Source organism: Canis lupus, chromosome 13 (assembly GCF_003254725.2).
Source record: "Canis lupus dingo isolate Sandy chromosome 13, ASM325472v2, whole genome shotgun sequence".
Taxonomy (NCBI): Eukaryota; Metazoa; Chordata; class Mammalia; order Carnivora; family Canidae; genus Canis; species Canis lupus.
In genome coordinates, this window is record NC_064255.1 from 54,428,634 (window position 1) to 54,454,565 (window position 25,932).

General features: G+C 33.6%; 1 long non-coding RNA gene across 2 annotated transcripts in view; it reads left to right on the forward strand.

Moving 5' to 3' along the window:
* Window positions 1-25,932, forward strand: part of LOC125752361 (uncharacterized) — a 187,783-nt gene that overhangs the window by 155,805 nt on the left and 6,046 nt on the right. For both annotated transcript variants that reach the window (XR_007401720.1, XR_007401719.1), the window contains one exon: window positions 19,700-19,855. This is a non-coding gene — a long non-coding RNA (uncharacterized LOC125752361). The remainder of the gene's footprint in view (window positions 1-19,699; window positions 19,856-25,932) is intronic.

Genomic DNA, 25,932 nt, shown 5'->3' on the forward strand with positions numbered 1-25,932 from the left:
GTGATTTGAAATTTGTGGTTTCTCTGCTAAATAGTTAAGGGAATTTCACCCTTCTCAGATAATGTCCCAGACTTTCCCCCTAACATGTTAGAAATTATTCACAGAAAAAAATATTGTAGGCAAATCTTAAATTTCCATTTCATTCATGAAGCTCCATATCTGCTTAGTACCACTCTACTTTTTTTCAAGGATATAAAAGTCTTTCTTTTAGTTCATCCACCATCAACATTTTTAACCATTATCCTGATCTGAATTTTGTCAAGAAGATACGATAGTTAAATGAAATTTACCTAAAAGTTAGGGGGAAATAAGATAAGACAAATAAAAACATTACATTATTGATCATTTAAAAAAATAAAACAAATTTCCTGAATAAATATGGCCAGTGAGCAAATTTGTAAAATATGCAAAAGTAAAAATCGTTAGTTTAAAATCCACCCAAAATCCCCTCAAAAAAAGATAAAATTGTCATTATTGGCCATAATACGTTGCACCTAGACTCAGATCCAGGCTGTCTGATTCTCTAGCCAGGCCTCCTGTCTGTTATCTGGCTATTTCTGTATAATATCAAATGTTTCATTCAGTCTAAAATTCATTTTTCCTTTCTACATCCTTGATTGATATTTTCAAATTGGTGTTCCTCATACATGCAAATACGTTACTCAAAAGAACCTGGCTACCGTTTTGTTCTACTTCCTTAACAGAGATTTTTAATGAAATGTTTATACTGAAGATATTAGTATTTATATAAATGTTTACTGGAAAAAAATATTTTTGTTTTTAAGTTTTGTTTAGGAAGTTTTGCTAATATGAAGACATTTAAATTTTATGACCATGTGTATCCATAATTTTCTTTGCAATATTTTTATTGCTTTAAGAATGCAATGAAACTCCTTATTCCAATGATTATATGTATATAGTCATCATAATTCTCTCTTTATTTTGATTTTTTTCTATTACATCTTTTATTTCATTATTTATTTGTTTATTTGTATAGCATATAACTTGAGCTGAGGATCCAAATTTTACTTTTTGTTCAAACAAAAATTGATTTAATATCATCTGTGAAAAAAAAAATATCATCTGTGATTTCCTATTTCTCTTAAGCTAGATTTTAATAATATGAGAATCTATTACTGAAAACTTTATAATACTTAATTCATCTTAGTCCTGTATTTTTGCTTATTGTCGCTTATTGATATGTTAAAATCTAATAAGCAAAATGTTTTCTTTAGTCTAACTTTTAAATTGTTCATAGTTTTTTTTTTTTTTTTTTTTTTGGAAAAAAAATATACAGTCGTTTATCAAAAAGAGACGCCATCCCCATCAGTTCAGATATTCTGAGAAAAAGACACCAAGACAAAAACAAGCACCCACGATATTTATTTAGGGCAATGCTTGTGAATGATAGAAAGAGAGGGAGCAGCAGCAGGTGGAGAGCCTTCAGACTATAGTGCAGGTCTGGCCCTCATGAAAGGAGAGAGCTAGGGAAGCAGGATTTGGTAAAAAGAATCTCAGGTGCTAGTGTAGCTCTGATCAAGTTTTGGCCAGACCAATAGGGAGATTTAGAACAAAGATTTCCCATTACAGGAGGCCAATGTTAGGCCAGAATGGCCTGGCTCTAGTGCCCTCACTGTGCTCAGCCATGACCTGGAAGCAGCCCAGTCAGTGAGTGACTTCAAAGGAAGTAGGGTGGCAGATTGTGAAGGCGCAGTGGCTGGAAGTCATAAGCTAACTACACTCTTCATGGCAGTTTGTCTCTTGAAGAAAGACCTGAGTGTTGTATTCCAGTGGCTGCAACATCACTCTTTTGAAATTCCTTCGACTTTCCACCATTCTCCATAATAAAGGGCTGTCCTCGCATCCGTATTTTTCTTTCTTTATCCTAATACTGAAAAGGATGTTCTTTTTACAGTGCAATGGCAATTCTTCCCCTTGTGTTGTGTGGAAGCCTTGTGTATATCACCATGGATGTGGCTCTTTAAGATATTTCTTTCTTTTAATTTCCCCCAGATCTTTGGTTTTTCTCCCTCTACCTACTCTTTCTCATAAGTACATAAATACTCCAAGGATTAACAATGACAGTAAAATTAAAAACAAGACATCATCTCCCTTCAAAGCCCCACTCCAACCATATGCTGTTGATTCTCACATTCTACTGTCCTTTTACCTATGGCTTAGAGCCGAATTTTTGTAAGAGTTATGTTCATCCTTTCTCTTTTGTCTATTTTGTATTATTCTTTATCCCCCTGTACTGTTTCTGCTTCTGCTATATTCTCATAAAACTTTTCTTCCAAAATCACCTATGACGCTGAATTTCATTACCAGCTTTCCTCTCTTTATGCTTTTTGATTTGTCAAGTTCAGTCCATTGTACTTTCTAAGTATCTATTGAATATATTCAAGATAAATATATATATATATTTCTCTACATGTTTATATGTGTTTATCATTGCACACACACACACATCCTTTCATCTCCATTGCTATTTCCAAATTATTTTTACCTTCTACGTGGATTACTCCAAAACCCACTAACAAGAGCATCTTGAATTGGTATTAAAGTTGTTGAAAGACATAACTGAGGCAATATTTGAATAAACAAAAATGAGAGAGAAATACATAGTAAAATGTTGCTGGTGAAATTATGGAGTTGACAAGCAGGATTGCTTAGGAGAAGGAAGAAATTATCGAACATAAGAGAATGATGCAGACTTTGGTATCAGGAGGATTATGGTGTTCTGATGTGATGACTTTTATTTTATTTGGAGTCACTGTTTTAGGATTGTTGGCAGGTTTCAAATTGCTACTGTGCAATGGATAAGAATGAGAAAGTTCATAGAGGTTGATAACCTGGCATACATTTGCTTTCTATTGTTTATCTGTGACTTTTTCCAAGAAAATTGGGGCTTCTTGGCACAGACAAGAAGAAATCAAATGGTTGACTTTATTGAATTTATTTTTTTTAACCTCTTCTTGGGGCCTTTATAATTCTAGCCTCCTAATTCTGGAATGCTTGCTTTATCATGGATTATGTCAATAATGCTCTAACTGATTCTCCTTTTCTATTCATCTTCTTCTAATGCATGAACACAGCAAACCCAGATTGTATAGTCTTGTAAACTATACTACTCTTGCTTAAAATCAAGTGCTTGTGTTTCTTCACTTATAAATGATCACACTCTTTAACAAGGGTCACAATACCCCACTTAAACTGGTATCTGATTACTTTTCAACAACTTCTCTCACGTCAATTAAGCGATTTTCTCTTTCTCTTCTTTTTCAAAGTCCCCATATATGGAGCTCTTTATTAGCCCTTTTAAATATCAACAGTCAGGAGGACCATCTCATTCTACTCATTCTTTATAACCTTGTCCTGTTTTTTATTTTAAAGAATTTATCATAAATAATTGTAACTTGGGGCACTTGGGTGGTTCAGTGGCTGAGCATCTGCCTTTGGCTCAGGTCGTGACTCCAAGTTCCTGGGATCCAGTTCTGCATCAGGCTCCCTGCAGGGAGCTTGCTTCTCCCTTGCCTATGTCTCTCTCTCTCTCTCTCTCTCTCTCTCTCTCTCTGTGTCTCTCATGAATAAATAAATAAAATCTTTAAAAATAATTATAATTGTAACATGTTTTAATTATCTACCTTTTTACTATAATGCAAATTTCAAAAGAACAAGATTTTGTTCACCACTTTAATTCTAAAACATAAATTTGAAAACGTTGAGTGAATGATGACAATATTTTTAGCCTCTCAAGTGCATCTCTGCAAATAAGAAAATGTTATCTACAGACAATTTTATGTCAAGAACTTTATATTTAGTGTTTTATTTAGTTGTTTTGCAAAAAAGGTACTATTATCCACAGTTCTTAAATTAAGAAAATAGCATTTATAAAAACTGTAATTTCTTTTTTGTCACATAGCAAGCTAGTCACAGAGAAAGGGTATAACCCCAGATCTAACCACAAATTTAGCAATTTTTGAATCATACCGACCTGGATCTAAGCATCCAGTTATTGCATATAAAATTAACAATGGCTTAGTACTAGATGGCAAAGCAGAAAGGAATGAGAAGGTTTCTGTTTGAGCCTTTACTGACCATTAGCTACTTTAATTATAGTTAGCTCAATTTATCCAAAGGATGGAAAATGCTGAAATTTAGTTTTTTATCATTTACCCTGTGACTTACAGCATCATAGTTGAAATGGCAGTGCAGTGTAACTTATTTGGCTGATAATACTTTCTTTTTATATATAAAAAAATATTTATTTATTTGAGAGAAAGTGAGCGAGAGAAAGTGCAGGGGGAGAGACCAAGGGAAAGGGGAAGCAGACACTCCGCTCAGCAGGGAGCCTCACATGGGACTCAATCCCAGGACTCTGGATCATGACCCCAGTCAAGGGCAGACGCTTAACCAGCTGACCCACCCAGGTGCCCCTGATCATATTTTTTACAAGAAGCTAGTGAAAGACTACTTCAACTAGTAATTTTGTTTAATAAGCAATGCTTTTCGTTTTGTTTCTTTTGATAGTGTTTTGAAGCAACTTTGTTCATGAACATACACACAGATACACACACGTACATGTACACACATATACACCCCATCCCTAAAGCCTTCCTTAAATGCAGTGTTTTGTTTTGTTTTACTCTCTAAAAAAGTAGAGCTTTACAGTTTTTAAATGTACAAAAATATAAAGAATGGGTTTTTACTATAATTTTGCTCCTGTGACATGCACATTATTCTATAACCTTTGTGTTATGTTTATAGTTAGCATTATACACAGTCATTAAGATTGCTTATTAACTAAAAATTGCACCTAAATTATAAGCCACTTTAAGGGTGTACTTTTTATACACAGTAATGAAAGTCTTGTGAAGACAATTCAGGGATATGCATTCTGTATAAACACTTAGTGTTGGTACAAACTTCCATCATAATATAAGGATCTGCTGAAGTGTAAATCTACAATTAAGATGATGTTATTGGTCAATGAGGACAACGAGGTATAGCCTCAGTCTAGTTTATTCTATTTCTAAGCCTGCAATTGATGTCATTTAGAAGTTTTCCTTTGATTTGGGTCTGTATCTCTAATTAGGTATAAAGATAACCAGTTAACCACAATGCCTAATTTCAAAAATCTAAATTTCTTGATATCAGAATAGAGCTTATCCCATAATAAATAATTTCACCTTGGAAAAAATTGCATTACTCTTCTCTCATGCACATATACACAAATACAAAATATCTTGGATAAAATTATGACATAGATGAAGTTTGTTGTTAAATCAAAAGAGTAATTTATATTATACATACTGTATTATATATAATACATAATATTATATATATAATATTACTTACATTCCAAGTTTCCAAGAGATAGAATCAGGATATCCCAGTTTAGGTGATTTTTCCAACTGTATTCAATCACCTGCATCCAGGGATTAGAATCATAGAAAAAAAAATACATTGATAGAAGGAACAAACCTGTGGATGAGGAACTCTCAGTATAGAAGTCTGGACTGACACTCAAACTGGTGCCCATGGCAATTTCTTGTTATATGCTGTTACATATTAGCTAGCAAGTTTTGATTCTCTGAGATAACTTGACTACCATCTTCTCATGCTCTACAGGTAATTTCGGGAAAACAGAAGTGATATCCCAGGAAGCATTCACATTTTTTAAGTTTACTATATGTGAATTAAAGCATAATAAAATTGATATCCCCACCCTCATATACATTTATTTCGTACACTCATTTATTATTCTTTTACTTTGTTAATAATATTTTCTAGAAGCATAATGAACTACCTCTCACATTTATTTATTCATTCATTCATTTATTTGTTTGTTTATTTTTAAGGATTTATTTATTTGAGAAAGCGAGAGAGAGCATGTGAGCGAACGAGTGCTTGATGGGGGGCAGGCAGAGGGAGAGAGAGAATCTCAAGCAGACTCCAAGCTGAGTGGAGAGCCAGTTGCAGGGCTGGATCTCACCGTCCTGAGATCATGACCTGTGCTGAAACAAACAGACTGTACCACCCAGGTGCCCCTAGTCTCACATTTAAATATGCATTTTACATGTAATTGCTTTTCTGTATGTGTATAGTATGAGCCATATATCAATAAATATATATATCATATTATTGTGAAAACTTTTCCTACTGTTCTAAAATGCCATTTTTGACATAAACAAATGTTATGCTCCATTAATTTATGTAGGTTCTCCTTGCACCAATAGAACACATTCCTAATTACCAAAACTTAAAATCAATCTTAATATTCTAATTTTATCCAAAATGCTATAAACTGCTACTTTTTAAAAACTAATTTGTCCAAGATTTGATTGGTAGGATCACCTTTTTGCTAATTTCAGTGTCTTTTTAACATTTTTATTCATTCTTTAGGCAAGATGATATTTCAGGATCATCCTGTTCTTTCCCTTCCCCAGTTATGGAGTAGTCAATTCTCCAAGGAATTCTGGTCCCTTTTAGTGAAGAATTGTTTTTAAACATCAAGATCTAGGTGCTAGATATGTTCATGATGTTGGTCACAATGTAAAGACTAGACCCTGCATCCTGTGAGCTCTGGACTCCCATTACTTTCTTTTTTGAACTGAAACTAACGAAAGCTTTATTGGGCTTTTTAACCACTCAGCTACCACTCTTTCTCGGTTTCAGGCTTTCAGTTTTTATTTATGAATGAGTCAACAACTGGCTTCTCCAACTACTGTTTAAAATAAAAGGAAATGCAATAGTTACTGTTACTTGGCTTTTAGTTCACTTTGAAAAGAACAAGAATGGTTCCTTTCTGGGACTGTGTGTGTATGCGTGTGCATATGCTTGTGTGTGTGTGTCAGACTAGTTAGTAGCAGAAGTTTATGGCTACTAAGAGATGGGAGGAGGAGAGGGGCTGACTTGTTAGTCTTTGCTCTGTGTATTTGATAATGTCAGAAATTCCTTTAAAGGAACAAAAACTGTCAGTGTTTCAGTTCAAGTTAAATGACTCAAAGAGACCTAAGTTCAGATGTTTGTTTTGCTAATTATCAGCTGTGTCTCCTCGACAACTACTTTTCTTGTGAGAATGGTAATAATACCAACTTCCCAGAGCAACAGAGACAAGTTAAATTAAAATACCCTTATTTCCAAGTTGACTTAATTTCATTCAAAATCATTGAGGAGAAAGAGGAATGAAATATTACAAGAGTGTTTGTAACTGCAGTTGGAATTTAAGTTGTGAAATAAATTGCATGAGAGGAAAATTTAAAGTATCCTGAACATTAGTCCTTCTTACTTTAATATTTTTGCCAAGGGTCAGTTTGGAGTCTCTGTAGGTTATATGCATACTAATAGGGTACTTTGAAGAAATAAAATTTTTTGAGTCTGCAAAAAAAGAAGAGTAAGGAGGATAAAGTGACATATTTTATGTCTGTAGTTTGGACTAATGTGTTGGGTTAAATCAGAATATAAAAGTAACCAACTCTTTATTATTTTTAGGCTTACACTACAAACAGTGATGTCTCAGCATTTTGAACTATCTTTTTTGGCTATGCCTTGATCCTAAGTCTTTGCTCAAGAAAAGCTCTTTAATGGTCTTTATATAGATATAAATTGATTATGTTGTGTTCTTTTTTAAATTCACACAGAAAGTGATCTATGATTGAAATATTTTGACTCACAAAGAATGAGAATAGAAAATACTGGAAATGTTTAACTATTAAATATTTTTTGTCCAATGAATTTCATTGATTTGACTCCTCTCTCTCTCTCTCTCTCTGAAGGTATAATACCATACATTATATTAGTTTTAGGTATACAAAATAATAATTCAATATTTGTGAATATTGCAAATGGTCATTACAATAAGTCTAATTAACATTCATTACTATAAGTCTAGTTACAGATTTTTTTTCATGTGATAAGAATTTTGAGATTTACTGTTTTAGCAACTCTCAAATATGCAATACAGTATTATTAACTATAATTGCCGTGTTGTATATTACATACCCATGACTCATTTTTTTTTTTAACTGTAAGTTATCTTTTGACTCTCTTCACTCATTTTGCCCACTCTCCACCCACTGCTTCTGGCAACCACCAATCTATTCTCTGTTTCTATGAGCTTGTTTTTTTTTTTTTTTTGTTTGTTTGTTTGTTTGTTTACTTCTCTCTTTAGGGGGTGTGAAGGATAACTTCCAGTTATAAAATAACTGGAATAACAGATCTCTATTTTTAGATTTTTGAGGAATCTCCATAGTGTTTTCCATAGTGGCTGCACCAATTTAAGTTCTATCAACAGTGCATATGAACTCCCTTTTCATCAACACTTGCTATTTGTAGGCTTTTTGATTATAGCCATTCTAACAGCTTGAGGTAATATCTCCTTGTGGTCTTAATTTTCTTTTCCCTGATGATGAGTGATGTTGAGGATCTTTTCATGTATTTGTTAGCCATCTGTATGTCTTCTTTGGAAAACTGTCTATTTTGATTATCTGTCTTTTTTTTTCAATCATATTATTTGTTTCTGGGGATTTTTTGCTATTGAATTATATGAATTTTAAAAAATTTATTTTGGATATTAACTTCTGTCAGAAATATGATTTGCAAATATTTCTCCAGTTTAGCAGGTTGTTTTTTCATATTGTTGATGATTTTCAGTGCAGTAGATTTTTAGTTTCATGTAGTCCCACTTGCTTATTTTTGCTTTTGTTACCCTTGCTTTTGGTGTCAAGCCCAAATAATCATGGCCGGGACTAATGTCACAGAGCTTACTGCCTATGTTTTCTTCTAATGGTTTTATGGTTTCAGGTGCAATATTTAAGCCTTTAGTCCATTTTAAGCTAATTTTTGTGTAAGATGTAAGATAGCAGTCCAGTTTCATTCTTTCACATATGGTTGTCCAGTTTTCCCGGCACCATTTAGTGAAGAGACTTTCACCCCACTGTATATTCTCAACTCCTTTGTTGTAACTTAATTAACTATATATGCATGGGTTTATTTCTGGGCTATCTGTTCTGTTCCATTGATATATACGTCTATTTTTCTATCTCTTAGTTCCATATGGTTTTGATTACTATACTTTTGTAATATAGTTTGAAATCAGGGATTGCTGGGATGCCTGGGTGGCTTAACGGTTGAGTGTCTGCCTTCAGCTCCAGGCCTGTTCCCGGAGTCCCAGGATCGAGTCCCTCGTTGGGCTCCCTGCATGGAGCCTGCTTCTCCCTCTGCTTGTGTCTCTGCCTCTCTCTCTCTCTTTCTCTGCGTCTCTCATGAATGAATGAATGAATAAAATCTTAAAAAGAAAAAAAGAAATCGGGACAGTTGATGCCTTCAGATTTGTTCTTCTTTCTCAAGATTGCTTTGGATCTTTCAGGTCTTTTGTGATTCCATATAAATTTTAGGATTGTTTGTTCTATTTCAATGAAAAATGCTGCTAGAATTTTGATAGGAATTTCATTGAATCTGTATGTTGCTTTGGGTAATATAGACATTTTAACAATATTAATTCTTCCAATTCATTAGCATGAAATACATTTTTATTTATGTGTCTTTTTCAATTTATCTTATTACTGACTTATAATTTTCAGTGTTCTTTCACCTCCTTGGTTAAATTTATTCCTGGTATTTTATTCCTTTTAATGCAATTGTAAATGGGATTGTTTTTCTTAAATTCTCTTTCTTACAGTTTATTTTTAATGTATAAGAAAAACAGATTTTTGTGCATTGATTATTTCATCCTGCAACTTTGGTGAATTTATTCATTAGTTTCAACAGTTTTTTGGTGGAGTCTTTAGGGTTTTCCATATATAATACTGTGTTATCTGTGAAGAATGACAATTTAACTCCTTCCTTTTCTTTTTATTTTTTTAAGACTTTATTTCTTTGAGAGGGAACGAATGAGGGAACACAAGCAGAGGGAGAGGCAGAGGGAGTCCCAGGCCCCAGGATCATGACCTGAGCTGACACCAGGGATGCTTAACCAACTGGCCATGTGCCCTAGTTTAACTTATTCCTTACCATCTTGGATGTCTTTTATTTCTTTTATTTGCCCACTCTGGCTAGAGCTTCCACACATTCCCTGTGTACCTACATCACTGGGATTTTTTTTTATCATAAATGAATGTTGAATCTTGTTAAATGCTCTTTCAGCATATATTGAGATGATCATATGATTTTTATCCTTCATTTTGTTAATGTAAAGTGTCACATTGTTTGATTTGTGGAGGTTGAATCATTCTTGCATCCCTGAAATACCACTTGATTAAAGTACATGATTCTTTTAATGTATTGTTGAATTTGGTTTATTAACATTTTGTTAAAGATTTTTGCATCTATGTTTATTAGGGATATTGGCCTGTATTTTTTTTTTTTTCTTTTAGTGTTCTTGTCTTGTTTTGTTATCAGGATAATACTGGCCTAGCAAAAATGTATCTGGAGATGTTTTCACCTCTCTTATTTCTGGAAAAAATTGAGAAGAATTGGTGTTAATTCTTCTTAGAATGTTTGGTAGAATTCACCAATGAAGCTACCTGGTTCTAGGTGAGGGGTTTTGGTTTTGATTGCTGATTCAATCTCCTTACTAGTAATCAGTCTGTTCAGTTTTTTTTTTTTTTTTAAGATTTTATTTATTCATTCATGAGAGACACAGAGAGAAAGAGAGGCAGAGACACAGGCAGAGGGAGAAGCAGGCTCCATGCAGGGAGCCCGTCATGGGACTCCATCCCGGGACCCTGGGGTCATGCCCTGGGCTGAAGGCAGCGCTAAACCGCTGAGCCACCTGGGCTGCCCGTTCAGGTTTTCTATCTCTTCATGATTCAGTCTTGAAAGCTTGAATATTTCCAGAAATTTATATTTCTTCTAGGTTGTCCAATTTGTTGAAATATAATTTTTCGTAATAGTCTCTTAAGATCCTTTGTATTTCTGTAGTATCAGATGGAATGCCTCCTCTTTCATTTCTGATTTCATTTATTTGAGTCCTCTCTCTTTATTTTCTTGGTAAGTCTAGTTAAAGTTTTGTCATTTTGCTTATCTTTCCCAAGATGACTTCATTGGTCTTTTCTATTGTCATTTTAGTCTCTATTTCTGCTGTGATCTTTATTATTTTCTTCTTTCTACTAATTTTGGGCTTCATTTGTTCTTTTTCTGGTTTGTCATGGTGTACAATTAGGTTGTTTATTTCAGAGTTTTATTTTGGATGTTTTTAGGCTTCAACATTTTACATATAGAAAACCAGAAGTCTGATAGGTTAAGTTCCAAAGAAGAAAATATAATTCACTACTAGCCACTTTTAAAATGCACTTTTTCCATGTAAATATGTAAAATCCATTTAAAATGACAATATCCTTCTCTCTAGAAACAGAAAAATAAGATGAGATTTCTGGTTTTTTTATTGTCTTTCATATTTAATGGTTAACTGTCATTGAGCAACCAAGGAGGATACAGTGATTATGATAAAAAAAAAGATTAGCTATATAAATACAAAGAAAAATATGTCAACCTAATCAGAATTTCATGAAAAAATTAAAATAAAATAGTCATATAATGGATTTTAATGAACTCTAGGATTTGTTGTTTTGCCAGTGGCAAGTATTATTACTCATTAAATATATCTCTTAACTCAATGAACTATGGCAAGAGATGGCTAAGATCAAATTAAACCCTGTTTTCTATGTCTTATAATTAACCTAATGTGTTGAACTGTCATCAGTAACTAAGTTATTCAAACTTACAAATATTATCCTGTAAAAGAAGGACATTAATGAATTCCTCTTAGTCTGCTTCTATTTGGAAATACATAATGATAAAAGACATTCTTCTGAGCAATAATAGGAGCAAAAAAAAAGAAAGAAAGAAAAGGCAATTAATTAATCAAAATGTGAATTTACTGAAAGACAGGACTGGAAGCAGTATGACACTATTGGTACCCTAAATACTAATTATTTCCAGTATCTGCCTAATGAGCAAAAAGAGTTCCAACTTACAAGCTATATGAGTAATCATTAGATCATACAATGTGTGATGCCATTTCTGCATTTGTGAAAATCTCATTCACAAAACAAAAAGACATTTTACAGTCTTTAAAGCCCTCAGTACTATATAAGGCTTTAATGTCTCTTTCAAATGCCTTTAAAATCTATTATAAATACATTAATCCTGCATCTTTATGCAAATCCTATAATTGGTGATGTAAGTGAAAGTGAAATTGTGCTGTGGAGGTGTTAAGCCCTTTTATTCTTTATGTTTTGTTTCAAATTAAAGTTTTAGTAAGTTTATATTAGACCGTACTCATTGTTCTTCCTGTGTCAGTCCTTTTACATAATATTTGATCTAAATTTTATTGGTTTCATAACTCAGAATGTGCTGTGTGAGAGATCATATTATTTCCTTTCTGAGTTTAAAATAAAATGTGACAAATGGGCTGTATTTACTAGCATTGCTACCACCAAGAATTTGTAAATCTAAACAGTCTAATATTGAGCCCTGCAAGCACTTTATTCCTCAGTAAACTTTCCTTGCCTGTGTGTACAAGAGATAGAAGATGGATGGTATTATTTGTTTGGTGCCCTTAGGAGGAAATTAAATATTTATTAAAAATGTGTTTTTTACTTTGATAACAAATCCAATAAACAAGTGCTTTGATTAATGAATATTAGCATTTCTTATTGTAAGATGTATGGATTACTTATAGCTTGAAGGCAATTTTAGGAATAGCTTTGTGGAAGAGGAAGTGACATTTGTTCTAGCACTGAAGATTTTAAGAAAAATGTTTCTGGAACAGGAGCAAAAATGTTAGATTCTTGATCTAGCACTGACATCTTTTGGCTAAGTGACCTTGGATAGGTCACTCAGTACCTTAAACTCAGTTTCTTTATTTCATAATTAGGATTAAAATAATACTTAAAATATTAATACTTAACAAATTGTGGCATTGTAGAATACCAGGAAAAACATCCATACACTACATATAATGTGTCATTATGTTTCAGATGCAAACCAGTTTTGGCTAAATGGTTTTGCTTGTGAACTGTTCTGTGGCTTTACTAGTATGTATTTTCTCCCCCTTCTTTGATCTTTCATTTTACTTATGGACAGAGTATCTTTTGTAAAGTCTTGAATTGTTTTTAAGTGTTTAGGTGGAAGACTGTCTGTACATTAATATTGTAAGAGCTTTGGGGAAAAGAGGGACTTTTATCTTTGTCATCATCATCATCATCGTATACTCAATTTTATAAAAAAATATCTGTACTTCTTGGGGCACCTGGGTGGCTCAATCAGCTAAGCATCTGCCTTCAGCTCAGGTCATGATCCCAGGGTTCTGGGATCTAGGCCTGCATCCCAGGGTCCTGGGGTCTTAATCCCTTTTGCTCCTACCTGCCACCCCCCCCCCCAATGTGCATACTATCTCTCTCTCTCTCTCTTGAATAAATAAGTGAAATCTTAAAAAAAAATATCTGGACTGCTAACGGAATTCCAATTCAAATCTTATCTCTACCTTCTCTACCTTTGAGTAAGTTATTTGTCAATTCTTTGCTCCACTCTTGGTTTTATAAAACAAGGGGGATACCATTTTTTTTAGGATGAGTGCAAGGGTGAGATGAGAAAATATACCTTGTATGATTCCCTCTAGGTTTTCCTGAATTAATATGAGGGTAGTTTCCAGTACACATTTTCAGAAGTTTACTTTAAGTTCGGATCTTAAATGAGGAGTTAAGAAAAGGATACTTTTTCAATAAATTAGCTCAAAGACTAAAAACTTTCTAATTTATTGGCTTGCTTATTTCAAGGAATATGGAAATTAAATGAAAGAGATTGAAATAATAGTAGATTAATAATATCGTTCCATACTTGGGAAGAGGTATAGATTATGAAGCAGAGATTGCTTTTTCTGGAAAAATTCTTGCTGATATCTATGAGTTTTGTTAGTATATTTTAAAATTTGGAGCTCAAAGTCTTATGTCAATAATATTTTAGGAGAATTCAATTTCAGAGTAGATTTATGAAACAAGTATCTTCTTAGATGTTGTTTTCACTGTGGATTCCTTAGAGAAGCTTTGTTTTCCATCGTCCAAAGCTTTATTAAATGATATAATTTGGGTCTCAAAAATGTACTCTGTTGAGTGAAAATACCCTAAGCAGTACTAATTCTGTAATGGATGTATAAAACTGGAGGCAGCTCAATTCTATCTGTGATCCTTGGCATCCAGTGGAATTTTTAATAGAATCTATGCATTTACATCTGCACATCATTTAGCTTAATCTCAAATGCCAAACACAATTTTATTTTCCATAATTTATTAATACTAATTTTGCTTTGGTAAACTAATTATACATATTTTACTAGCAGGGCTGTTCAAGTGAGAGGTTAATTCTTAAAGAATATAACATAAAGTATAAAGTCCACCATATTATATAAAGTGTAATTGGATTTTATCTTAGCTTGAGCTGTCATAGCAAAATACCTAAGACTAGCTTAAACAAGAGAAATATTTTCTCCCTGTTCTGGAGGCTGGAAAATCTAAGATCGAGTTGCTGTCCAGTTTGGATCCTGGTGAGAATTATCTTCCTGGCTTGCAGAGAGGGCTTCTTTTTTCACTGTCCTCCCATGGTGGAGGGTGAACTTTGATAGCTTTTCCTCTTCTTACAGGGCATCAGCCCTATCCAATTAGAGCACTACCTTTATGTCTTCATTTAACCTTTGTCACTTTCTCTCAATAAAGTCTAGTAACATTGGGGGTAGGGCTTTAAAATACTAATTTTAGGCAAGAGGAGCACAAGCATTCAGTTCATAATAGATTTCAAGAGTTCTTTGTGATCTTAAACACTAGTATCAGTTGATAACTATGCATTTTAATTTGAACGTTGTGGGTTTTATTTATATTTAATCAATTATTTATTTAGTGCTAAATATTTAGGCTCTATCCTAGACATGAGAGGATAGAAATGGCGAAATAAGCCCCATCTCAAGGAACTCGTGATCAACATTGTTCTGCAAGATTGAAAGGTGGATGGTTCTATAATAATGCAGATTAACGTATGCACCATACATAGAGCAGAGCAGGCTTCAAACTGCTGACGAAGAGTTGAGAAAGAGTGGCATGGAGAGGAGACAGCATTCTCAGAGAAACGGATGGTGATGGTACAATGAGGAAAGTATTATGAATACAAAAGAATGATAAAAAAAGTTGATAAAATAAGGCAGGGCCATTTGATGAGGAGAGTTATCTGCTGAGTTTTTAGGAGCAATATAATAAATATTTATCTTAAAAGTTAGCAATAAGTGCACCCAAACTAAAGAATTGTTATTTTAAATGACCTTTCATTTTAAAAGCTACCATTGGGCAGCCCAGGTAGCTCAGCAGTTTAGCACTGTCTTCAGCCAAGGGTGTGATCCTGGAGACAAGGGATCGAGTCCCCCGTCAGCTCCATACATGGAGCCTCCTTCTCCTTCTGCCTGTGTCTGTTCCTCTCTGTCTCTGTGTCTCTCATGAGTAAATAAATAAAATCTTAAAAAAAAAAAGCTACCATTATAATAATTGAAAAAATTAGTGAAGTATAATGTGATTTATCGGCCAACAGTAAAATTATTAATTAAATAACCATCACAATTTTTTTGGTGTTAAGGATGTAGTAAGATGGAGACCAATGTAGGTAAAAGAACAATTTTATTAATTCTGAAAAAGTCTAAAATTTATTGAGCTGAGTTTCTATGTGCAAGACACTATGTCCAATGAGTTACATATAGTATCTCATTCCAGGTTTGCCATAACCCTGTAAGAGAGATACTGTTATCTCCATTTTACAGATGAGGAATTTAAGCCTCTGTAAGATTCAGGAATTTAACCAGATTCCCTCATTTAATAAGTGGAATTCCAGTCACATCTATCTGACTTTAAAGTCTACTCACTTTCCATTACTTTACCCTGCTTCTCCTAAGAAAGAGACTTAGGCTAGTTTAACTTACATCAGGTAATTGATTGAGGATTCTAGCTCAGTCACTCTCAGTGGAGAGATTACATGGCACCAGTCTGAACACTAGAAGAGTGTCAGTGGAAAGAGAGTTGGTAAAATGAATATGATATTAACTGCAGTGTTTCCTTTAGTCTTCTAAAAAATGAATGATAATGAGTCACTAATAATCTTTCAAGTTCTTTCTTACTTTTATACTGAGATTTCTGTTTAGGTAAACCCAAAATAATGTTCTCTCTAACATTATAACCTATGATCATATTAAGTGCAAGATATTTTACTATAAAGAAATATATTACTATCATTTTGAATGTTATCTTTAAAAAGGTACACTAAAATTCAGTTTACCTTCCATAGTTTAAGGCCCTGGAATCATCTTCAATTTGCCTTTTTCCCTTTTACCCCTCCCATCCATCCTATCAGTGAGCGCTGGTTGATCTACTTCTAGGTTCCCCATCCCCTCTGTTATCACTTAGGACAAACTTTCACATGGACACTTCTGATATCTCCCTGGATAGTTGCCCTATTCCATACATTCTCATTCACAGTTCTATCAGCTGCTAAACTTATGTTTTAAATATGTAACTAAGACCATATTACTTTATTTTTAAACATCAACCAATAGATTCCCATTCTTAAGATGCAACTGTATTTTTCCAAGGTCTTCTGCTAGACACTGTACACGAGCTGTTTAACTTTTAAATCTCCAGTTGCTCCACTTTTATTATCATTCAATTTGCTGTATCTACATTGGCTTTCATTCCATTCCTCTAATATATCTCACTCATCCTCTAGCTCTTTGTACTTGCCCTTTCTCTGGCTCCAGCCCCCAGTGGTGACTTCCTTCTCTACATTCCAGGCTTAATCTGATATGACTCTTCAGCAAGATCTTCATTTACTGTGCTATGGCTATTTAGTGTTGCCAACTGTTGATCACACCCATCAATCACACTGTATCACTTAATTATACTTATTCCTTTCATGATATTATCACTGTCTAAAATCTTATTACTTATTTATTTACTTGTTTATTGTCAAATTGTCCTGCTAGATTGTCGGCTTTATGAAGAAAGATTGCTTTCTATCCTGTTCACCTTGCTATTCTGAACATCTATGAGCAGTATGTGACACATGTAACAATGAATATTTGTCAAATAAATGAACATATAAGCTTAACCTAATGAATCTAAAATATCTCCTTTAAAATGTCATCTGATAATGTCACTATTTGTTTAAAATCCTAAAGTAGCTCCTATCCTCGTAGAACCACTCTTTAATTTGAGATATGCTATCTCTCATTATTTGTCCTGTGGCTTTCATCTGTTATAACTCTTGCCTTGTTGAACTATGTGCAATTTTCTCTACATAAGGCCAACTACACATCCCTGAATACTGTTCCTTTGAAAAGAAACTGATCAAATTGCTGACTGAAAATTAACCATATCCTCAGTCTGTAGCATCATAAAACATGAGGAATTTATAAAATGCTCAGGTGTGGCTAAGATTTCTAAGTTGTTCCTATTTAATTTTTTTCATTGCCACTCCCACCCCTGACCTTTTGGGAAGGAGTTGTTCTCAAATTTTTCTTCTTTTACCCCAATTAAATATTTTAGAAGTTGCTTCTCTTTGTCAGGAGTATTTGGCTAGTGCAAATAAATTTGAATAAAACCTGGGACCAACATTGTCCAAACTAAAATAACCCTTATACTAAATGGGAAACACAATCCAGAAACCAAAACTAATCAAAGTTAAGTCAGTCCTTATTTTGTTCTTTAAAGAAAATGTGTGTTCTTAAGGCAAGTGTAGGGTCCAAGCACAGGCCACTCAAACGTGGGCCACTTTGATATGAAGATTATTTTGAGTTAAAAAACAATTGAAACCCAGTAGAATCAGGAAAAGCACTTTACTTGCTTCTTCCCAACTACCTGAAGAGAATGTAGACAAAGAAACAGCTCTGGGGAGAAAGCTATCACCATAAATATCTACATTATGATAGAAACTAGAAACAGTAGACAGAGAAGAATGGAGCACTATCTGTTTGACCAAAGTCCTCTATGTCACATTGCTTCTGAGTGGACCAGTAAATGTTTGTTTACCAAGTATTTACTTTTTCATCTTTCTGCGATTTGGATTGTTTCCCTTCAAAATTCCAGAGTCTATCCTCTTCTTAATTCAGAATGACATATATACCTCATTTTTCATAACCATCTTTAGAATTTCCATGTCTCTGTGGATACTCCATATGTACAAAATTAAATTGGATTTTCTCCTATTAATCTATCAAATGTCAATTTGATTCTTAGCCCAGTTAGAAGAACCTCGAAGGGAAAAGGAATTCTTTCTCCCTAACACTAATAAATGTGTCTGATTAGTACTTACTTACTTACTTACTTTATTTATTTATTTAATTTTTAAAAATTTGTTTATTTATTCATGAGAGACACAGACTGAGAGAGAGGCAGAGACACAGGCAGAAGGAGAAGCAGGCTCCACGCAGGGAGCCCAACGTGGGACTCGATTCTCTCCAGGATCACACCCTGGGCTGAAGGCGGCGCTAAACCTCTGAGCCACTCGGGCTGCCCCAGTACTTACTTTAATATCCTTCACAACAGTGGCAGTTGCTCTCTTTATAAAATGCTTATGTATCTATAATTCTAGATGTTGCACTTTGTTATAGTCTAATCATTTTACGTGTATTAATCATTTAATTCTTGTAATTCCATGAAATAATTATTTTTATAATTTTTAAAGTTAAGTAAGCATTTATCTAGTACTTTTCTTTTTGAGTTGTCTCTTGGGTTGAAAAAAGAATTGAAGAAACTTCAAAGATTTTAAAACTTAGGCTCGAAATGTTATAAAGTATACATATGTTTACGTTCATCCTCTTACCACTATTGGGTTTGATGCTGCAGACTCAAAGGAATATGTTTGCTTGGCACAGTATGCCTAGGTGGATATTTCTGTATTTGGGACAGTGTCAGACATCAAGTCCCATAAGCAACAGGTGATAAACCTACCTCAGGCATGAGAGAAGAAATCTGAGGCTGGCCAACAGGCTTCTATTCAGTTTCTGTCATGGACTTCTCAATTTAACTTAATTTCTTAAGGACCATGGATATAAATTTCCAGCATTTTAACTCTTAGGAATGGCTTAAATACAGAATTGGCTTCAGTTACATTAGTGTACTAAGACCTAAGCACCGAGGCAACACTATATGGTAGGTAGGACATTCTCAGGTTTTTACAAGATAGCCAGAAATGTGATATGTGGAGAAGCAGGATAGGTAGAGCAACAGAACTGGTTTAGACATTGTAGATAAAGGCATCTGAACTATCAAAGGCATATTAAATCGCTTTAAAGGAATCTTTGTTGGATACAGTGGAAGTCTGTGTAGCTATATTGTCAACATCTTTCATTCTAGTGTACATATAAAAATGCATTGTTTTGAAATACACTACTGTGAGAAATTGCATATTTAAAGATAAAAGTGTAGTTTAAAATATTAAATTTTAATACATTCACAATAATCTCTTAAATTTCTTTGAAATAGCCTTAAATTTCACGTTAGCAAAAGTTATAAATTTTTATTGAAATTCTAAAGCAAAGTCAAATGTAGATATACTCAATTGGAGTGGCTGCTTTATTGTTTTCCTCAAATACATGAATATTAAATCCTTTTGAAATCTGATTACATGTACAAAGAATATCATACAATTTTCCTTTTTTTTTTTTAAGATTTTATTTACTCACAAGAGACACACAGAGAGGGGTGGAGAAATAGGCAGAGGGAGAAGCAGGCTGTCTGCAGGGATCCTGATGCAGGACTGGATCCAAGGACCCTGGGATCGTGACCTGAGCTGAAGGCAGATGCTCTACCACTGAGCCACCCAGGTATCCCCAATTCTTCTAATTACATCTTGGTAGCCATCAATATTGATAAGAAGAGTAACTACTTTAGACTTTAGTAATGTCTGCATCTGCAGTTATATTACTCACAAAAAAAAAATCAAAAGATAAACACAGTCTTGTCTTAAAACTAATTTGCAAAAGCTAAATTCATACAAATAATTTAAGTCTTACTTCTTTCCTTTCCTATGAAATAATAATTTATTAAGTTAAATTGCTAATGCATGAATTAAAATAATTTGGTTTTAGAATGTTCCTGTTTAGGAGTTTATACATTTGATTCACAGCGGATATAAGGGATATTGTTTTGAAGAAATACGAGTGGTCTTATATTAACTTACAAGTTAAAGATCTTAAATGCATACTAGTTCAGAAAGTAATGATTAATATAAAAATATGACAATACCTTGAGTAGCTCATATTATTGATATTTGAAAGCTATCTGTAGAGATCCCATAATATCTAAAGAATAATAATTATTTTAACAAAAAAACCACTAATGTAATATAATTAATTACTGTTTTCATTTAGATATATTCCAAACAATGTGTTTAGTTGAATCAAAATACCCTCATATAATGGCAACTTTTGGTTTCTTAAGACACATTGATTGCCATCTTCGTGCTTTTTATATGTGGAACTTAAAGGTCTAATTATAAATAAAATGAAATAAAGTTGATGAAAACTTTGAATTATAAATCTGTAATACATGTTTTATGATAGGATTATAGTGCCCACTGTCATGAATATGTTTTATATTTGAAAAATACATAAATAATGCTTCAATTTCATTGCTTAATCAATACATCTTACCATGAAGATTATTGCATTGTTTTATTATGACTACATTAATATTTTATTTATAAGAAATCATATTTAATTTTTTAATAAATTTATTTTTTATTGGTGTTCAATTTGCCAACATATAGGATAACACCCAGTGCTCATCCCATCAAGTGCCCCCCTCAGTGCCCGTCACCCAGTCTCCCCCACCACCCACCCACCTCCCTTTCTACCACCCCTAGTTCATTTCCCAGAGTTAGGAGTCTCTCATGTTCCGGCTCCCTTTCTGATATTTCCCACTTATTTTTTCTCCTTTCCATTTATTCCCTTTCGCTATTATTTATATTCCCCAAATGAATGAGACCATATAATGTTTGTCCTTCTCCGATTGACTTATTACACTCAGCATAATACCCTCCAGTTCCATCCACGTCGAAGCAAATGGTGGGTATTTGTCATTTCTAATGGCTGAGTAATATTCCATTGTATACATAAACCACATCTTTATCCATTCATCTTTCGATGGACACCGAGGCTTCTTCCACAGTTTGGCTATTGTGGAGATTGCTGCTATAAACATCGGGGTGCAGGTGTCCCGGCATTTCACTGCATCTGTATCTTTGGGGTGAATCCCCAGCAGTGCCATTGCTGGGTCATAGGGCAGATCTATTTTTAACTCTTTGAGGAACCTCCACACAGTTTTCCAGAGTGGCTGCACCAGTTCACATTCCCACCAACAGTGCAAGAGGGTTCCCCTTTCTCCACATCCTCTCCAACATTTGTTGTTTCCTGCCTTGTTATACTAAACTAGTAATAGTGAAACACTTTCTTGAGTTCTGTGAATCATTATAGGAAATTTTCAAGTGGATTGGTAGCAATCAATCAGAAGTACAGGAGACCTGGGAGTTGTTATTAGCATCTGCAGTATGAAGGCAGTTTTGTGGGACGGAATCCTCAACCTGTGGCGTCTGCATTAAATCTTGATAGTTAGTTTCAGGATTCAATTGAATTGTAGGACACACACTTGGTGTGCAGAGGGTGAGAGAATTGGTTGATGTGAGGAAAACCCCACACAAAAATGCTGTGAATAAAAACAATTCATAGTGTCTCACACTAAATTCATGTAAATATTGCACCTTTATCAAGAATTAGATGAAAAAAAAAAAACTGTTCTTGCTGTTCTTCAAAGGAAAAAAAAGGGCCTGGATTAAAAATTATCATACAATCATATCTTTAGAAGATGTATTAGAAGACTAAAATCTAGTCCAAAAGGTCTTCATCTATATTACCAAGAGAAGTGTTTAGTTTGTCCAGCTGTACTTTGTTTTTTTTAAGTCAAGCTCTAAAGACACAATAATTGCAAAATTACTGAAATTTTTGCAATTTTTCTTTTCTCCATGCCAGTATAAATTGTTTCATACCTAGGTCATTATATGACTGTTACTTTCCAAGTCCAGGATAGCTGTTTTAAAATCTCTTCAGAAAGATAGTATTTTTATAAATATTAAAGAAACTTACTATGTGAATTATGTAAAAAAATAGAAAAACTTAGTTATTTTAACATTTTTTGAAGGAGAATTTTAAACTTGTTTAGCTTAACTCAGTTGTATTATAATTTGAGAAACGGTATCCCCATGTAATCAAATGTTTTAAAAATATGCTTGTGAATGATATTCATATCATTTGACTATAATGATAGAAATTTTATGAAAGTGAAGCATAAACAATCAAACAAAAAATAAACATTTATTCAAATCCTCAAAAAAAGATTTATTGAGTTTATAATTAAAGCAGTATTTCAAATCAATGGGACAAAGATAAATTCTTAAATAACTGGTCTAGAAAATTGGGTAAATTTGAGAGAAAGCGTTTGATTCCCTCCTACATAACCTATACAAAATTGAAGTTTAGAAGAATTGAAGAGAAAAATAGAACAGTTTAAACTACAAAAGTATTCATAAAAAATAAATGCAAATATCTTGAAATTTTTGGAGTTGAAAATGTTTTCCATATATATATATGGAAATATATATATATTATATATATTATTATATATATATATAATTTATTCATTCAGAGAGAGAGAGAGAGAGAGAGGCAGAGACACAAGCAGAGGGAGAAGCAGGCTCCATGTGGGGAGCCCAACATGGGACTCGATCCCGGGTCTCCAGGATCACACCCCGCGCTGCAGGCGGCACTAAACCGCTGCATCACCGGGGCTGCCCAAAAATCTTTTCTTAAGTAAGATAAAAATTAGAATTCATAAAGAAAAAGACTAATAGAGATAATTAGTAATTTTCAGCTTATATTCATCAAAGATGAATAAACAATGCTAATAGACAAATGAGAGGCTAGAACAAATATTTAGAGTGGGTATTACTAACAAAAAGTAAGAATGCATGATATAAAAATTGCTTATAATGCTATGCAAAGAACAGAATTAACCTAGTATGAAAATGTGTAGGGGTGAAATAAATGTGTAATTCTAAAAAAGCCCATAAATTCCAATAAAAATAGAAAAGAATCCAGAATTTCACATACACTTATCAGTGAATACAGTAGATACATGGGGGGGGGGGGATAAAGGAAGGAATGGGGGGAATAAAGGAAGGAAGAAAGGAGGGAGGGGGAAAGAAAGAAAGAAAGAAAGAAAGAAAGAAAGAAAGAAAGAAAGAAAGAAAGAAAGGAAGGAAAGAAGAAAGTGATAGATCATACTGCTCATTTTTTGCCAAGAACTGGGGTTGGGATTCCTACAAGCTACACTTCTAGTACAATCAGAATGCAAAATTAGATAATTTAAGAAAGTGCATTCCTTTCACCTCAGCAATTCTACTTTTATAATCCATCTAATAGAAATAAACATATGCACAGAAATATGTGTAAAAGGATGTTTATTGCAACATTATTTGTAATAAAGGAAAACACTCTAACAATTCAATTAGAAAAATGGTCAAAGAATTTATGACATCCATGCTATAGAATATCACACGACTTTAAATATAAATAATTACACCTTTAATTAAGTTGACACAGATGTTTAGGGTCTGTTCTTAATTGAAGAAGCAAGTTGTCAAACCATATGCATTGTATGATCCTATTAATGTAAAATAGGAAATACATATATATGTATAAAAATGTACTTCATGCGCATAAAAAGAATTGGACGGGTATACCAACTTTTATCCCTAGTTATGGAGTATAAATGGTAGATGTGGGAGGGTGCTGGCAAGAGAGGACAGTCACATGCTAATACAATTCTTTATCTGAAAACTTAAAAAATGCATCCTAGTTATACATCGTAAGAGAAGAATGAAAAAATTTGCCCTCAAAAATGTATTTAATTGTTCTGTTGGGGATCCCTGGGCGGCGCAGCGGTTTAGCGCCTGCCTTTGGCCCAGGGCGCGATCCTGGAGACCCGGGATCGAATCCCACATCGGGCTCCCAGTGCATGGAGCCTGCTTCTCCCTCTGCCTGTGTCTCTGCCTCTCTCTCTCTCTCTCTGTGACTATCATAAGTAAATTAAAAAAAAAAAAAAAAAAAAAAAAAAAAAAATTGTTCTGTTAAAAACCTTAACAGAAAACTCTCATATTTATCTCTTGAATGTAAATGCCTTGGTATCCAACTTCCCAAAAGAATGGCTCAATTTATTTGTCTTAATGACTCTGGGACATCTAAGTGAGTGAATTAAATAACTTCAATATTGCATTTGATGAATTACTACATCATTGGTTTAAAAACCAAGTTGTAGAAAATGTGGAGCTAGTTTGAAATTCACTGGCTATGCAAATTTGTGATTTGTTTAATGTTTTCCTACAACAAATATCCTCAGTCAACAACATGAGGGAAAAATGATTCTTTATCAAATGTTTTTACTTTCTTTCAGTTTGTCATAACGCTTTCTCATGAAATGTTACCTAGTTGGATCAACATGGTTGACATTTCTTTGCTAATAGGCCAATTTGCACCACACATTGGTGTGAGTGGAATATCAGAATGGCCAGCAAAATAATATCTACCAATACTTGATATCAAGAGTGCAAAAATGAACGGAAGCTAGAAAAACCTATATTCATGCTAAATAATTTTTTTTCTGTTAGTATATAGCGCCACCCAGTGTTATAGAATTCTCTATGGAACCCTCTACAAAGTAGGCTATTGTGCCAAGGTGGAAAGGGACACAAATGACACTATGTGAGCTCCATAACTCTTCTCTTTATGGAACTTTGTTGCTTGAAAAAAAAAAAAAAATCCAGGAAAACTGTTACAGTTTTATTAAGTCACTGTGTATTTCAAAGTACTTTAAGATATTCCAAAGAGATAATTCCAGAGGCCATTATAGATTCAGGCATACTTTACACTTCTGCATATCTAAAATGATAACTTCTCTTTTGAATTAAATTACAGCTGAAAATGGGAATGCATTTACAGAAAGAAGCAGTGGAATTTTTAGCTTTCTGTAGTGGCTTTTCCTATAGGGATCTGATGCTGTGTAGAGACACCATTTGGCAATTAGGCAACACAATTAAAACATAAATATTCATATTAAGGAAGATGTAAAAATTTTTTAAAAGTAATAAGACATTTCTTCATTACTTTATTGCTGAATTAATAAAGAAAATGTAAAATTCCATCTGAGTCCCCAGAACTTAAGTGGATTGGAAGAAAGTAACTAAATCTAAGATAAATTGCACTCTGTTTCTCATTTTATTCTGTTCCTTGAGTGTTCTTCAAGACCCTACTCCCCCTTGTCTTACTGCCTTTAAAAATCATGGCTGAAGGCTTCTTCTTTAGAAGAGCATATAGTCACATCAAACTTGGAACTCCTAGAACTCAATTTTTCTCATTAAAATTGCTCTTACTCCATGCTCTCTCTGGCACTAACACTGTTTCATTCTTCTCTGCTTGAAATATTTGTCAGTACTGAGCAATATAACCTGTTGTTGTTCTTGTTATTATGATTATCATATTTTACTCCTCTCTCTTGTGTTTCCCAGGTCTTTTCTCCCAGTAGGCCGACTCCTTCATACTCTGTTTCTTGTTTGCTCTTTTCATTCTTATGCCATCATTGTGTTATAGACCCTTCTTACGTCATTTTACCATTACAGGTTTCCCCCACCTGATCTGTCCGTTGCTCACATTCTCTTCTTTCATTCTAACCTGCACGGAACAAACAAAATTAATCTATTGAAAATTTTTCTCTTTGCAACTCTTAGACTGCAACTCTTTAAATGTAAAAATAATGTCTTTCATTATTTATTCTCAGTATTTAACACTGCATA